The 17,175-nt window shown below is 50.1% G+C and overlaps 1 long non-coding RNA gene across 2 annotated transcripts; it reads left to right on the plus strand.

Moving 5' to 3' along the window:
* Window positions 1-405: 405 nt before the first annotated feature.
* On the plus strand, window positions 406-5,784 carry LOC146206919 (uncharacterized). Of its 2 annotated transcripts, XR_014704660.1 has the most exons (3): window positions 406-1,063; window positions 1,515-1,681; window positions 5,609-5,784. It is a non-coding gene; the product is annotated as an uncharacterized LOC146206919 (long non-coding RNA). The 2 variants fall into 2 exon arrangements; XR_014704653.1 differs by lacking the exon at window positions 1,515-1,681.
* The last annotated feature ends 11,391 nt before the right edge of the window (window positions 5,785-17,175 follow it).

The following is a 17,175-nucleotide window of genomic DNA, read 5'->3' on the forward strand; positions in this document are numbered from 1 at the left end:
CGAGCTTTACGGCAACTACAGTTTCTAGAAGGAACGGCTGTAGCTACTAAATAACTAAAGGTTTAGTACTCTCTTTCAGCTTTGACAAACCAGGACAGCACCTTGCGCATGTTGGTTATGCATGTGGGACTGAACCGCGCAGAACAACCGGACAAGGAGATGAGAGAAAAAAAAAAAAGTCAGCACTTGTCTTTCTCTTGACCCGTTGTTCTGCGCTGTTCTGGCACGAATTTGACATACCGCCGCCGCGATACAGTTGGGCTGTGAGCTCTGGTGCCTGCAACGCCTTCTTTTATGCAAAACAGGCATACTGGGAGGCCATGCAAGCCGCGGGCTCAAAAAAAAAAAAGAGTTCAGCAAAAGTGAGATGAAAACAAAATTGTTGTTGCTCTGTTCTTACAGATATTCAAAGGCTCCTCAGAACTTCACTGCATTATTGACAGCGAGATAATGCCAAAGCTACACTAGAGCCATGCAGCACCTTATAGTGCATGATACTGAGCTTATGTCTCGCACTGAAAGCTCTTACCATGTTCTTAGATTATCATATTAAAGTAGCTTTAAACCCATGCTTGTTAATACAGTGATAGCCATAAATTGAATCTAGGGCATCATGCTCACATACAAGGCTTCTGATAACCGCTGGTCACATGATGTGGGCTATAGCAGAAACCTGTACCTGGTCATCTTACAAGCATTTGTGCAATTGATGCTTTTAATGTGTTGTAAAAGTTTTTGTGTTCTGTTTCTGTATGGGAATGCTTTCCTTATTGAAGGCTAACATTTGGCTTGCTACAGCAAAACCTCTACCTAGTCATCCTAAAAACAGCACCGCAGTTGGTGCTTTTAGTGTGTTGTAAAAGTATTTGTGTTCTGCTTCTGTATGGCAATGCTTTTCTCATTGAAGACTAGCATGAGGCTTCCAAAAATTTTTCAGATGCCATTTGCTGTAGCCGATTTCGTAGGCCAACAGGAAGCAGCACTTTGAACATGGAAAACTGTCATCCACGGGGGAAAAACAGCAACATCCCTTTGCATTCTCATTTCTTTGGTATGGCTAAATGTGAGTATTGTATCATTATCTATATTATTAATATTGAATCATGATTGTCAGTGTTGAAGTTGTTTGAGCGTGATGATTTTAAACACACAGGACATCCCTTCGACATTAAGGTTTTAGCTTCTTTACATGTAGGATGTAGAACTGGTTTCAACAAACTTTATGCAGCAAATTCTTTTTACATTGTCCACCATGTTACTTTTTGTCATTGGACCCAGTCGTCCACTCTTAGCTTGAATGGGAATGTGTGGCATGCAGTTTGCAAAATAGCAATGCATCTGTCACAGCCATGCATCAAGGCTAAGTGGCTTGTGCGTAGAGGGACCAGCCGCTCCAGCTTCACGTCATCTGCCTCTTTGCTCCGGTGTGCAGACGTGCATTGAGGCAAAGTGGTTTATGTGTAGAGAAACCAGGAGCTTCTTTGTCACATCTGGCTGTTTGTTACGGTGTGCAGATGCGCATCGAGGCAAAATGGCTGATGTGTAGAGGGACCAGGAGCTGCTGCTTAACGTCCTTCGCCTCTTTACTACAGTGCACAGCCGTGCATTGATGCTAAGTGGCTTGTGCATGGAGGGCCCAGGAGCTGCAGCTTCACGTCTGCCTCTTCGCTCAGGTACGCAGGTGCGTATTGAGGCTAAATGGCTTATGCAAAGAGGGACCAGGAGCAGCTGTGTGGCGTAGTGTGTATATTTGCTATGGTGCGTATCGAAGTACAATGGGGGGCTCATGTGTAAAGGTACCATGAGCTGCAGCGTCATGTCGTCTGCCTCTTTACTATGGTGCGCAGGCATGCATCAAGGCAAAGTGGCTTATGCATAGAAGGACCAGGAGCTGTTGCTTCACATCTGCTATGATGCGCAGCTGCGTATTGTGGGTGGTGGTGGAAAACATTTCCATCAGATACAAATACAGGAGGTTACTCACTAGCTGACCCTGAGGGGGCCTGTCCTGACAAAAACAAGGGGTCCCTAGTTTGGGACCCCAGTGGTGGTAGAGGGACTAGAGGCTGGTACTTCACGCTGTCTGCCTCTTCGCTACGGTGTGCAGCTGCGATGCATCTCAAAAAGTGCATGCCACGCACTCGCATGTTCAGCCTGAGTGGACGACTGTGTACCTGTTATAGCTTTGTTATTCATAGAATAAACCTAGGCCAAGTTGGATAAATTATAGCTCACCTCATATGTGGTCAGCAAAGAAAAGCCACTCCAGAAAATCTGATGCATTTACTGTCATAGGATTCTTATTCATATACATGCTACTGACAAGTCAGATTCTTCACCCTCAGAAATGCCAGAAAAATAACCAAGGGTGCGTCTGCAATAGTCTAGCTTGCTCTTTCTCTGCAGACTTGAGTGAGATGTGTGTTCCATTGCTGTGGGTGGGACAGGTGTGAATCTTTGATTTTAAGCTTGCAACAAGTACGTTATTGTAGTTTAAAGGCAAAACGGTACTAATAATCGTAGCCCCCCGTGGCCTTTATCCCCTTTTAATAGTGTTGCTAGACACTGAATTATTAGTTTACTCTGCACTGTTTCTGTCTAGTTAATGTGCGGAGATGTACATATATTTATATGACTTGGAGTTGTCGACTTTGCACTTAGAAACATTGTAGCATTATCTGATGTGTTGCTTTCATTTCTTTAATGATTTCTGTAAGGGATCGGTGTGGTATGCTAGGCACCATTATTAGTCTGCTCTTTTTGGGTCACCTGTTCAATGCCCAGCTGCGGCCGTCTCCCACGTGCCCTCGGACAGGAGGCGGAGAGACGCGCACAGAGAGGCAGCTACAGCAGCTACAGTGCTTAACGGAAACATAGGCAGAGAGGGAAAGAAGTCCCCTCTTCCGAGGACTTTGCTGTCGCACTCGAAGACGCGGGGACAGGCAGTTTGTTCTCGTTGCTGTGTCATGTAGGGGGCTCATTTTTTTTAAGGAGCTTTACGAACAGTATACAACTAAGGGGTCCTTAGTACTAAGCGTACTAAGGGGTCCTTAGTACATTGACTGGACCCATCACCCGGAGGCAGCACAGCTTTGAAACGAGCACCTCTTTTGGAAGAACTGCTTATCGTTCAAAGAAAAAACACTGTCAGGTTGAAGGGTGTAAGGCCCTTTTCCTTGTTGGGGAGCCCATAAAAGTGACAATTATTCAGTGCAGGCGCGCTGAGTGGGGTCTCGTTGAGGATTCCAACCCTGGATGTCAACAATGGTGGGAGATAGCGGCGTTGAAAAAGGGCAAGTGTGTAACAGTGACGGTATGATGCGGAGCGGGAGGATGTGGGTTGACTCTTCTGATGTGGTCCGCAATGGTGCTGACTCGGACGCCAATAATTCCAATAATTGCCCTGTAAAAGGAGCCGCCAAGGATGCAAGCTTTGGGCAATGGTTGCGCACGTGGGACACCGTTTTGATGGGTTCTGATTTTTTTTTCTTTTTTTTTTTCCTAGGGGAGAGAGTTTGGCATGTGACCTAGTGAGCCAATCATTTCGAGGTCCATTCTCTAAATTCCGTTTGTTGTGAAACGAATTTGTTGTCCCTTTTGCATTGCTTGTATTAGGGAGAGGGTGAAGAACTTATGAAAGTGGAAAGACATGCCAAAATGTTTGTTAGCCAGTCATGTGTGAGTTCGTTGTCATCGGGGAGAAGAAATGTGGGCGGAGTCCCGAAGTTAATGAAACGGCGCCGCGGCCTGGAGAACTCGTTCTGAGCTAGATTTTGATCTCTACTCTTCGGCATAGATCATGGTCATTGTTTCACCTGTTGTAAATACGTACATTCATGTATAAAATTTTCAGTTCATCTTTCTCTCCGTGTGCAAGTTGTTGTGGCCAGATGCAGTAAATTCACTATTTACATTTCTATATAACGTGCCTTTCTGAAGATGGTGAGCTCTTTTGTCCAATCCTGTAAGAAAGCTGCAAAGCGCTCCCAAATCTTCCACAAAACTGTGTGATATCTTTAATACTAACCGCGGCTTGGTGTCACTCAAAACATGTAATTGAGGTAGATTTCTTCCCCCCCCCCCTCTTTTCGTTCGTTCAAATGAGGACCAGCGGACACTAACTCTTGCTTTTGTAATGCCCTAGGCCCCGCCTTAAGGTAGTACTCCAATGTCAATACCATTTTTATAGCTATGGCTGTCCAACAGCACTAATGTCTTTTATACACTTCTTTTACTAATCTCTTACCCAAGTGGTGGCTTATACTGCGGGGGCGAAAGTCTGGACAGTATGTCTGTAGATTTTAGACTGGAATCGCGATGTAAACGAATTGTGACCTTATTTCTCTTGCACACATGAAAGAACTAACGTTCAACTTTCACATCGACAAGTATGGTCCGAGTTTCCTGGTCGATGTGAAAGTTATGTGCTTTGATTGCAGTTTGTGTAGTCCATACACTTGTCCCCGATATTACATAGGGGCAAATTAGGCGCCTTTACAGGGGCAGTTTCTTTGGCGCCCACTACCTTCCCCATAAAAAAGCTACAGTGTTTCTTGTGAACAGCTGGCTGCATTTATAAATACCATTATTTTTTTTGCAATTTGTTGTGCGTAGTTGAGAAATCCATGACATACATGCACAGCTGGTTGCCAGAATTATGCAACCATATTTCAGTAACTAACATCCATGCTGCATGCTGCCGGTAATACATCAGGAGCTTGTGGTTGTCAGCTTTTTGTGTTTTGTGTAACTATAAGCCTTGCTATTGTAATGTCACATATAGCGCTGTGGGTAAACAAATAACTTTACTTTTAACTCTTGTAGAAGCATGAACACTGCGCAATCACTGCGGCGGGCTATGCTTCCAAATTGGGCTTTAGCCACATGTCAAATGTCTATCTTTATTCTGCTGCAGCAGCTTGCATGTTATCAGATAAGTTACTTCGTCGCAGCTGCTCTAAGGAGACGCTTTCTAGCCTCTTGTAGCCTAGATGTTGATGTCGATATACCCCTGACACGCCCAGGGAATGTCTTCGGTAGAGGGTACATGGAAACCAGCGAAATGTGCAGTTTACAGAACAAAAAGGTAACAATTTTCAATGATGTTATTATTGATCACTTCTTTTCAGAGCAGGAACAATGACTTTAGAAATCTGCCTGTAAAACCGCTCAAAATGCAGGTTTCTGCCGCCAATGCGTACCTGTGTAATACTGCAATGCTCTGGCTGTGCTTTATGTCATATACAGCATCCTTTATGCTTAGTTTCTCTGCATGGGCACTCCATGTCTGGGCATTGCTGAGGGCGCATAGCAGCAAGCATAACATGCCATGGTCAGAGTGGTATGTTCAAAGAGACGACATAAAAACATTAAAATACTGAATGCCAGGTTCTGGTCAAACTACGTTTTTTGTATCTTTTGTTATTCTGCATGGGTTTTGCTGCAGTTATATGACCTTTCTATATAGTATGTGACAGTTCTGAATGGAGATGCATGCATACAGTGCCATCTGGAAAAAGCAATTGAGAGAAACTGGCAGTTGCCCTTGGAGATGTGTAATCAAAGTTCAGCACAGATAACTTGAATTTCATTTTCCCTTCTATTGCAGGAGGAGCCCAGCCTGCTCTTTCCATCTTAGGCCTGAAAGACTAGCAACAGCTGATCGAGCAAATGCACAGGATAGTAACTGCTCCTGGAATCCCGGCCTGCGGAGGCCGCCCACACAGAACTCGATCATCTCGCTAATTCCGAAATATTAGGTTTCAATAAATACCTTTTCCTCCACCACCTCCCCAAGGGAAGAGCTGTCACGGCCAAGGATAATTAAAAAAAATTATTCAAGTAGATTCTTAATACTCCAGTTGGCCTGCATTTTACCATGCCATTCCTTAACATCAATATTTTTTTTAGTGTAGACTATTTATGCATGCAGTTTTTGCAATAAAGGCAAAAAAAATGCTTTTTTTTACAACCTCGTATGCTGGTATGCCTATGCACTTAGCATGTTTTCAGGAATGGTGCATTTGTGTAAAGCTCAGCTAGCATATGTGCCTCTTTGATGGAAGTTTTAATTGCACACTACTGTTCAGTGCTTTGTGTGTGAAAGTAAAGCAGACAACAGGAAACTTGAACCTGTTGCATATTCTATTGTCTGCTTTACTCTCACGACAAAGGCATTGAGCACTAGTATGTGACTGAAATTTTCATGGCACATGCTTGCTGAGCTTTACACGAATGTTATTGGCAAGTTTTTACACGAATAGCGGGCCCTGCAAGCATGTTCCGGGAAACGTCCGAATGTCCGCCTCCGGCTGCCCGTCGGACGTCCGTGGGACGCGATCCGGATCCACGAACGATAGTCCGACGGACGTCCGCTGTACGTATATCGAACATAACCGGACTTCCGTCGGATGTCCGAAGGTCCGAAAACGGACGTCCGTCGGTCGACCGTCGGACGTCTATGGCCGTCTGGGGAAATGTGGGTACTGGCAAATAGAGGTGGATGAGGGAGACCGGGAGAAGACGGCTTTTGTAACACCCGATGGCTTGTATGAGTTTAAGGTGCTACCATTCGGCCTATGCTTGGCATCGGCCACGTTCCAATGCATGATGGACCTCGTTCTGTCCGGTTTGAAGTGGCAGTCGTGTCTGGTTTACCTGGACGATGTCGTCATATTTCCGACTACCTTCGACCAACACCTAGAACGGTTAAGCATTTTGTTAAAAGCTCTCCGAGACGCCAACCTGACTATCAAACCGGATAAATGTCCCTTCGGCTTTAAGGAATTGCGTTTCCTTGGTCACGTGGTCAGCGCAAAAGGTGTTCGCACGGACTCTGAAAAGACCATTGCCGTTTCTGGTTTTCCACGACCGACTGACAAGAAAGTTGTTGGACGGTTCTTGGGTTTGTGCTCATATTACAGACGCTTTGTACGGGACTTCTCGCATATCGCGGAACCGTTAACCACACTGACTCGAGATGACACGCCGGGGAAGTGAACAAGAGGCCGCTTTCCTTAAGCTTCTTGGCCGCCTGCAGAATCCCCCGATACTCGGCCATTTTGATGAAAACGCCGCAACTGACGTCCACTACTGAGGCCAGTATAACGTTGGAGTCGGTGCAGTACTAATTCAGTGGCCAGACGGTGCAGAACAGGTGATCGCTTACGCAAGCCGAGCACTTACCCGCTCAGAAACACACTATTCAATAACTGAGAAAGAATGTCTGGCGTTAATATGGGCCCTCACCATGTTCCGACCATACCTCTACGGGCGACCTTTCCGCGTTATAAGCGACCGCCACTCATTATGCTGGCTGGCGAGCCTCAAAGACCCCTCGGGACGATTGGTTAGATGGAGCCTTAGATTAAAAGAGTAGGACATAAGAGTCGTATACATCAGTATGCTGACTCTGTCGCGCTCGCCCATCGCCATACCTCCAGAACAAACGGCCGAAGAATTTCCCTTTCTGGGGGCTATTACTACATCCCAAATGGTGCAGCTTCAGAGGATGGACCCAGAGTTAACTCGTCGACTACCTGCAGGGCACTGACGCCCGTACCCCCGTGTTTTTTATTGTGGGCTTCAAACGTTGACTCTGCGTGGTAACATGTTCTACAAGCGAAAGTTTGCGAACAGTTAAAATACGTTTCTCTTTGTGCCCTCCGAGTTGCACCCAGATATATTGAGTGCCTGGCATGATAACCCCACCGCCGGGCACCTGGGGGTTAGCCATGCACTTGCACGAATTCGGCAAAAGTATTATTGGCCCAGTTACTCCCATCGGTGCGGGCCTACGTACGCTCATGCCGTGACTGCCATCGTCGGAAGTCTCCGTCATTGAAACCCGCTGGATATCTGCAGCCTGTTGCTATGTCGAAGTCCCCTTTCCATAAAGTGGGCATGAACCTTCTCGGTCCTTTTCCGAAGTCCTTGTCTGGCAACCGTTGGGTAGTCGTCGCGACCGACTACCTAACACGGTACACAGATGTGTTGAAGGTACTGCAGCAGAATTGGAGCAGTTTTTCGGTCATAACATTGTCCTACGTGATGGCGCTCCCGCCATGGGAATCACTGACCGCGGAACAGCTTTTACGGCTTGCCTAACCGGGTTGGTCATGACTCTGACTCACACAATTGTGTGAGTCAGAGTCATGACCAACCCGGTTAGGCTCGTCGCTCGTCGATGGCTTAAGCCATCGACGAGCGACTCCGTATCACCCTCATACCAACGGGCTGGTGGAGTGCCTCAATTGCACTCTCATCGACATGATTTCTATGTACGTGGACGCAAAACATCGCACCTGGGATGACATTTTTCCATATATACCTTTCGCGTACAATACCGCTACTCAAGAGACGACGCGACTGACCCCGTTCCAGCTTGTCTTTGGTCGCCAAGTGAGCACGCCGTTGGACGCCATGATACCAGTTGGTCCTTCTTGGGGCTCTGATGACCAACTTGACGTCGAAACCTTTGTTTAGCGTGCTGAGGAAGCGCGGCAATTAACACGCCTCCGAATCCACCGACAACAAGTGAATGACGCTGCTCGGTATAACCTCGGCCGAAGAATCGTCACTTACGAGCCAGGTGGCTGCGTGTGGGTGTGGACACCTGTTCTTCATCGCGGCCTATCTGAAAATTTACTATGCCGATGTTTGGGCCCTTACGAGATTGTTCGCTGCATAAGTGAAAACACCTACGCCGTTGTTCCCGTAGCCCCAGCTCCATCCCGAATGTCACAGCATCCTGAAGTTGTGCACGCAGTTCGGCTAACGCCCTATCACGATCGTGCATGACTGAAATTTTCGTCAACCGCCACTGGGTCCTTGCGACGCTTCTGTGTACCCTTTTGCTAACTTCTTCCTACTAGCACCGCGCCGCATCGAATCGATGCAACAGAGGAGGGGGATACCCGTTACAATATATATATATAGATATATATTGGCACGTGGTGGTGACCAGGGTCGACGACACAAATGAAGGCACAAGCTTGATGGTACGGAAATTAACTCTTTATTGGGCTGACTTGCGCCCGCAAAAGAACTAAGCAACTCGGCGGAGGCGATAGCAGCAAACGTGTTGGTCGATCGTCGAACAAAGAATGCCCGTCGCACTCGTCAACGCTCAATTTAAAGGCTGCACAGAACAATCTAGATAACGTCGCAAACAGCTACCAGCACGAGCTGGAACATTGTGGAAAGACACCCGAGTGGCCGGAATCTTCGAGACAGATCTCTGTGCATCTTGCGCTACAACGAAACTGATAAAGGTGTGACTCGCGACATCGAGCATTAACAAACAAAGATTACGGAACTGATACGCAGTCCAGAATCAGAGCGATAAGCCTGTATGCCGGCGGCTGTTAAAAAACAACAAATACAGTTTTGAAGGTTTAGCGGCAATATATATATATATTGTGGGGCCCCACAGCCCCTTTTAGCGTTTCGAACCGCGCGCGCTTTTTTCTGTTTGTGTTGGTGTCCGCTCGGGCAGCGCGAGTACGCATGAGCGAGCTGCCCGGAGCGGGGGCGGCATGTTATCGGCGCGAGACAGAGGGTAGATAAGCGCGTTGGAAGCAAGGCTCGGGGCTTTTTCGCCGGGAGGCCGGCCACAGAAGGGCGGCGTGGCAGCGTCCCAAGCCGGCGGGATGTACACGGACGACGGAGCGGAGTTCTGCGAGGCGAAGACGGAAGCGGCGCCTTCAAGGAAGCCTTAGGAGTGTTAGCGTGAGTGCTGCCACGCGAGTAGCAATGTTCTTGTACCGTGATCAACGCTTTGGCCCTATTACTCGCCCATCGCGCCGCAGTGTGCTTTGTGTTGTCGCGGTGAAGCCCTGACCCTTGTTCCGTTTTATCATCGTAGTCCATTGTCGCGAACTTCGACGGCATGTTTCCAGCGCAGTTTTGACCAATGCTGTTTCTTTTCTATTTTATACTCTTCTGTTGATCCGGAATAAACCGGTGTTTTTAAGAAAGACTTGGTTTTCATTCGTCGGGCGAGACCATCGCTCGCGAACCCGTATTCTAGAAGGCGGAGCCTTCATTTGGCGCCCAACGTGATATCTACTCGAGCTTTGGCTTGCCCCGCGAGTGTACCAATTTGAGGTTCATGCAGTTTCGTGCGTAGCGATGTCGGACTTACCGTGTGCAAGCGCCCAGTTAACGGAGACAGTTCGGCCTCCCACACGGGCGGGTTCCGAGCATGAACACTCAGAAAACAGGAAAAGCAAACCGTCGGACATTTGTAGCGGAATTCTTGGCCTCCTGAACGAGCTACTGGAATCAAAGGCACATTTCAGAGAAATGGTAGGAAGCGAGGCAGTTTCGTTAACGCCCACTCCCTTGTATCGCGATAATCAGCTGCGGCTGAATTTGGCCGTGCCAAGGTTTGAAGGATACGCCGATAAGAAATCTGTGTGCGATTTTCTCTATGAAATCGACGATTATCAGATGGCAATGGCAATTTCGGACAGCGCTCTGGTCACGCGTGTGCTTCCCGTAGCTTTGGTAGGTTCCGCAGCAACCTGGAGGCGTAGACAGCGGCCGTTCGCAACAAAGCAGGATTTTATAGACCGTTTTCGAGAAGAGTTTTTGCCGCCTGACTATGACATCCGTATGAAAGACGAGCTTTGCACCAGGACGCAAGGCGAAAGCGAGGGTTTGCTAGAGTTTTTGCGCAGTTTTCAAGAGCTGCATGAGCGGGCAGATCCTGCAGTTCCGGAACCAGAGAAGGTGGCTCATGCTATACATCGGTGCCATCCAAGGTACCAGCCATATCTCCGGCGTCGCCAGTTCGCGGACTTCGATGACATGGCTAGAGAAGCATCCCGCATCGAGGCATCTTTCCTGGCGGAGCTCCAGTACAAACCACCTTCCCCTGCAGAGACTTGCCTTGAGCCGTCCTGTGCGTGGCCTGGATCATCGGCAGCACGCAGCCTGGAGACGCCAGGCTGCCGTACGGAGGCTGGCGACTTGCACGGAGTCACAAGCCCTGAAGCGTCTACTCAGGTGTCGAGCCGATTTCATGGGGCGACAGGTCAGACGGGGCCCCGTGTCTTCTTGCCATACGCAGGCGCGGGTACCCCTTGTGTGGCAGCAGTTGGGACACCCCACGTCAGAGCGCGCAAATCCCGGAGATCTCCTACAGCGGCTGCCGGCTACCAGTCACCACCGGGTGCAACGTGGGTGTCACCACCGGGTGCAACGTGGGTGTCACCACCGGGTGCAGCGTGGGTGTCACCACCGGGTGCAACGTGGGTGTCACCACCGGGTGCAACGTGGGTGTCACCACCGGGTGCAACGTGGACGTCACCTACGGGTGCAGCGTGGGCGTCACCACCGGGTGCAACGTGGACGTCACCTAGGGGTGCAGCGTGGGTGTCACCACCGGGTGCAACGCGGACGTCTCCTACCAGTGCAACGTGGGTGTCACCACCGGGTGCAGCGTGGGTGTCACCACCGGGTGCAACGCGGACGTCTCCTACCAGTGCAACGTGGGTGTCACCACCGGGTGCAACGTGGGTGTCACCACCGGGTGCAACGGTGTCGCCATCAGGTGAGAAGCGGGCGTCGCCTCCGGGCACAACTTGTCCTCCGATTCGCAGATCCAGGACAACACAGGGGAGGGTGTTTTGGTCATCGCACCATCCAGCGGCCAGGCCGCACAGACGTGGCCAACCACCGGGAGAGCTGATCCAGTCGCTACCTTTCCTGCCTGAATCGAACCAGGTGCCACAGACCCAGGTGTCTTCGACACAGGTACCATTGTCACCACCTGCGCATGAGGCGGACCCCGAGAAGCCCTACAAACACTCGGTGAGTGCAGTCCCGTCAACTTCTTTTGAGGAAAGCCAACCAGACAAGACCCCGCTGGTCTTGGTCAAAATGGCCGGACTGGAGCTTCCAGCCCTTTTAGACACAGGGTCTACAGTGTCAGTCTTCGGCGATCAGGTGAAAAATTCCTGCGAGACAAAATGTGTCCGGTTGCGGAGTGTAAACACTAACCTTCGTATGGCGTCGACTCACATAGTACCCGCAACCTCAGCAGCCCGCCTAACAGTTGCTATAAATGGTCGAAAGATTAGACAGCGTTTCTTACACCTCCCCGGACTATCCTGGCCAGTCATACTAGGCCGTAACTTCATAGTGAAGGCAGGAATCGTGATAGATCTCAGTAAGGGAACCTACCGGTATGGCACCGGTACAGAAGCATTTCAGTTCAAGACTAAGGCCGCTGAGCCACAGTCACAGTTGCTTGCCACGAACGGCCATTCGGCCAATATCACAGGCTGTGGTATTCTAACCGTTTTGAATTCCTTCACGGGGTCACCAGCGGAAAAAAGCAGAATCGAGACAATGCTCAGGCCCTTTGCAGCAATGTTCACGGAGGCTCCGGGGAAGGCCAACGTACTAACCCACAGGATTGACACCGGCGATGCTCGTCCTATCAGATTCAATCCAAGGCCCTTGAGTGTCCACAAGCGAGCGCTGCTGGATGGGGCTCTCGACGAAATGGTGGCTACCGGTGCGGTGAGACCATCAAAAAGCCCCTGGGCGTTTCCTGTTGTTCTCGCGCCTAAGAAGGATGGAACAGCACGTTTGTGTGTCGATTATCGACGTCTGAATGCTGTGACAGTGCGAGACTCTTACCCTTTCCCGTCTGTTGACTCTGTCATGTACTCACTTGGGTCAGCAAAATTTTTTACAACTCTCGACTGCAGTAGGGGATTTCTGCAAATCCCGATTGACCACTGCGACATTGAGAAAACGGCTTTCACTTGCCACCGGGGACTGTTCGAATTTGTGCGCTTGCCTTTCGGGTTGTGCAATTCACCTGCTACTTTTCAACGGGTGATGGATATTGTGCTTGGAGACGCTAAATTTAACTACGCTATGGCCTACATGGATGACGTAGTAGTGTTCTCAGAAAGCTTAGAAGAGCACCTCCGTCATCTAACGAATGTCCTTCAACGAATGCAGAAGGCGGGCATCACCATTAACCCCGGCAAGGTTCAGTTGGTGACAAGCACAATCAATCTTCTTGGGTTCATGGTGGAACAGGGCACAGTTCGCCCGGATGAAGAGAAGCTTCAAGCCATTCTGCAGCTCCCCCCACCAAACAACATAAAGAGCCTCCAGCGTTTCTTGGGCATGGTGGGATTCTACCGCCACTTCATCCCGAACTGCGCTGACCTGGCGCGACCCCTCCATCAGCTCCTCCGGAAGGGTGCCCGCTGGTCATGGACAGAAGCCGAGCAGGGATCATTCCGTTCACTGTCTGCAGCCATCGCGGATACTGCACGCCTGCGGCTTCCAGACCTTAACCGGCCATTCACGGTACAAACGGATGCAAGTGAGTACGGAATTGGGGCGGTATTGCTTCAAGAACATCAAGGAAAGCTTTGCCCATTGGCATTTGCTAGTCATACACTGACGGCACCGGAAAGGAACTATACTGTGACAGAGAAAGAGTGTCTCGCGATTGTGTTTGCCCTCAAGAAATTTGACATGTATTTGGATGGTGCAGAATTCACTATTCAGACCGACCACCAGGCCCTATCGTGGCTTTCGAGGTTGCAAAATCCAGCTGGCCGTCTGGCCCGCTGGTCACTCGCTCTCCAAAAGTATAATTACAGGATAGAATACAGAAGAGGCACTTTCAACAAAGTGGCCGATGCCCTGTCACGAGCTCCACTCCCGGGCGAGGGAGAGCGAGCACCCGCGGTCCATGCTGTGACAGCTCCTGCCGACACCTGGGGCACACTGGTGTCCCGTCAACAGCTCCTTGACGCTCAGCTTTCAGACGACCAGTGCAACCAGATACGCCAAAGCCTGAACAGCGCCAGCCCTGCAGGGAGCCGGGAGCTTAACGGAAGCTATGACTGCTACGTGGAAGCAGAAGATGGTTTGATCCTGCGGTATATACCTGCTGCGGACACCGACAGTGGTGAGTCCGCATTTCGTGTGGTCGTTCCTGAGGGCCTACGTAAGCATTTTCTAGAGTACTTCCACGATACACGCCTCGCAGGTCACAGCGATGGCAAGAAAACATATGACAAATTGTGTCGCGTTGCAACATGGCCCCGCATGAGAAGGGATGTCCTGACGTTCGTCCGCACTTGTCATACCTGCCAGACCGCGAAGCCAAGGGGAGGAAAACCACCGGGCCTCATGCAACCTGTAGAGAGCCGATACCCATGGGAAATTGTAGCTTGCGACATAATGGGTCCCTATCCCAGATCAGTGAAAGGGAATCGCTACTTGTTAGTAATTACTGATCATTTCTCGAAATGGGTAGAACTGTATCCCCTGAGTAGGCTAGACTCGAAAATAATTTGGGATAAGCTACTAGAAACATTCACTCGCTTTGGTTTCCCAGCTCAGCTTATCACTGATAATGCCACGTATTTCACCGGTAGGATATTCACTGCCACTTGCAAAGTTCTTGGCGTGCAGCACAAAAAGACTACGCCCTACCATCCTCAAGCAAACATTACAGAGCGAGTGAATCGAAATCTCAAGACTATGATGGTGGCATTCACGGAGCGACACAAGGACTGGGACGCTCGTATCCAGGAGATGGCCTTCGCCACAAGAACCACGGTAAACCGGTCAACAGGTTTTACGCCAGCGGCCATTCTCCTTGGTCGTGAGCTCAGGTTCCCTATTGAGCATGCTCTGAATGGCTCTGATTTACCGGGTCTTAGCCATTCTAAATTTGCTCATGATCTTTCCAGCCGCTTGGCCGAGACTCTGAAGGAGGCAAGGGAAAACCTGGACCTTGCCCGCCTGGAACACTGTAACCAGTACAACAAGGGAAGGCGACCTTTGGAATTCACAGTCGGCGACAAAGTCCTTCGCCGCACGCACCCACTAAGTGATGCAGCAAAAGGGTTTGCTGCTTCTCTCGCTCCACGATGGACTGGCCCTTACACGATAACAAAGCGCGCGTCTCGGCTTTCTTACTTTATTCGCCATGTGCAGGGTGGTCGAGAAGCCGGACCAGTCAACGTGGCCGATCTCCGAGCTTACCACGGCCGTCCACTAGCCACATAGAACCACTTGACCTACCAGGCACTACGGCTACCCACGCTCGGCGGATACCTCCAAGCATGCGCCCCGCCAGCAGCAGTACCAGTTCCACCCTTATCCCGCGTTATTGTTGTTTTACACGTCGGGAGGTGTCCCGTCTTGAGAGGGGGGGAGTGTGGGGCCCCACAGCCCCTTTTAGCGTTTCGAACCGCGCGCGCTTTTTTCTGTTTGTGTTGGTGTCCGCTCGGGCAGCGCGAGTACGCATGAGCGAGCTGCCCGGAGCGGGGGCGGCATGTTATCGGCGCGAGACAGAGGGTAGATAAGCGCGTTGGAAGCAAGGCTCGGGGCTTTTTCGCCGGGAGGCCGGCCACAGAAGGGCGGCGTGGCAGCGTCCCAAGCCGGCGGGATGTACACGGACGACGGAGCGGAGTTCTGCGAGGCGAAGACGGAAGCGGCGCCTTCAAGGAAGCCTTAGGAGTGTTAGCGTGAGTGCTGCCACGCGAGTAGCAATGTTCTTGTACCGTGATCAACGCTTTGGCCCTATTACTCGCCCATCGCGCCGCAGTGTGCTTTGTGTTGTCGCGGTGAAGCCCTGACCCTTGTTCCGTTTTATCATCGTAGTCCATTGTCGCGAACTTCGACGGCATGTTTCCAGCGCAGTTTTGACCAATGCTGTTTCTTTTCTATTTTATACTCTTCTGTTGATCCGGAATAAACCGGTGTTTTTAAGAAAGACTTGGTTTTCATTCGTCGGGCGAGACCATCGCTCGCGAACCCGTATTCTAGAAGGCGGAGCCTTCAATATATATATATATATATATATATATATATATATATATATATATATATATAAATATAGTTAGGAGCGGCCAGCCTGGCCGCTCCTAACTAACCGATGCATCGCGGCGCACAAACGGTTTCAAGCGAGACACATGAACAATTTCAGTTCCACGGTGGCGTCGATTGGCTGGGGTATCAACAGGCGTCCGTCACTTTGTAGTTCACTGGGGAAGTTTGGCTGATGACCTCATAGGCACCTACGTAGCGGTGGGGGAATTTGTCACTAAGGCCAAGGGTGCGCAATGGTGTATAAAGCAGTACTTCGTCACCAGGACGATAAGAGACCACGCGATGTGTAGAATCATAGCGAGACTTGCGGTCTTCCTGGCACGCTGCTGTGTTGAGGTGGGCAAGATGACGGCATCTGGCCACACGAGATAAAAAATGGGTAGGTACTGATGTGGAGTAGTCGGCGTAGAGAAGAAGGAAGTGTCGAGAATTGTAGTGGGAGGGCGGCCATAAACAAGGAAAAATGGAGAGCAACCGGTAGTTCGCTGTACTGCTGTAATATAGGCGAATGTGAGGAATGGTAGAATAGTGTCCCAAATTCGATGATCTGGTGTGATGTACATGGATATCATATCCGACAAGGTGCGATGAAATCGCTCAGTCAGACCGTTAGCTTGAGGTTGTCTTATGAAGGGTGGATGACGCGTGAAGAACTTCGGCAACGACTTTCGATAAGAAGGCTGTACCGCGGTCACTTAGGAGCACCCGAGGAGCGCCATGATGCAATACAATTGATCGTAAAAAGAAATTTGCTACTTCTTCAGCGGAACCAGTCGGTACAGGTGCTGTCTCAGCGTAGCGTGTGAGGTGGTCGACAGCTGTTATAATCCAATGGTTACCCCCATCGGATAGAGGTAGGGGACCATATAAGTCGAAGCCGACTACGTTGAATGGCGTGGCGGGACAAGGAAGAGGTTGTAGAAGGCCAGCGGGCGAAGAAGTCAGCCGTTTGCGACGTTGGCACAGAGGGCAAGATGCGACGTATTTGGCAACGGTGGAAGATAAGCCCGGCCAAAATAATTGTTTTCTCACGCGGTCGTAGGTTTTGTCAAAACCAAGGTGACCTGCAGTAGCGTCATCGTGGAGAGCCGCCAGTATACGTGGGCGAAGCACACGCGGCACGACTGGGATCCAGCGAGTTCCATCAGGGCAATACACGTAGCGGAGTAGGATGCCATCTTCGAGCTTGAAATTGCGAAGCTGTCGGCGAGGCCTAGCATTGGGTGGGTCCGAAGCGCCGATGTGGCAGTCGATGATAGGACGGCTGTAGGCATCGGCTAATTGCTGTGAGCG

This window comes from Amblyomma maculatum, chromosome 1 (assembly GCF_055883805.1).
Source record: "Amblyomma maculatum isolate TAMU_Amacu chromosome 1, ASM5588380v1, whole genome shotgun sequence".
NCBI lineage: Eukaryota > Metazoa > Arthropoda > Arachnida > Ixodida > Ixodidae > Amblyomma > Amblyomma maculatum.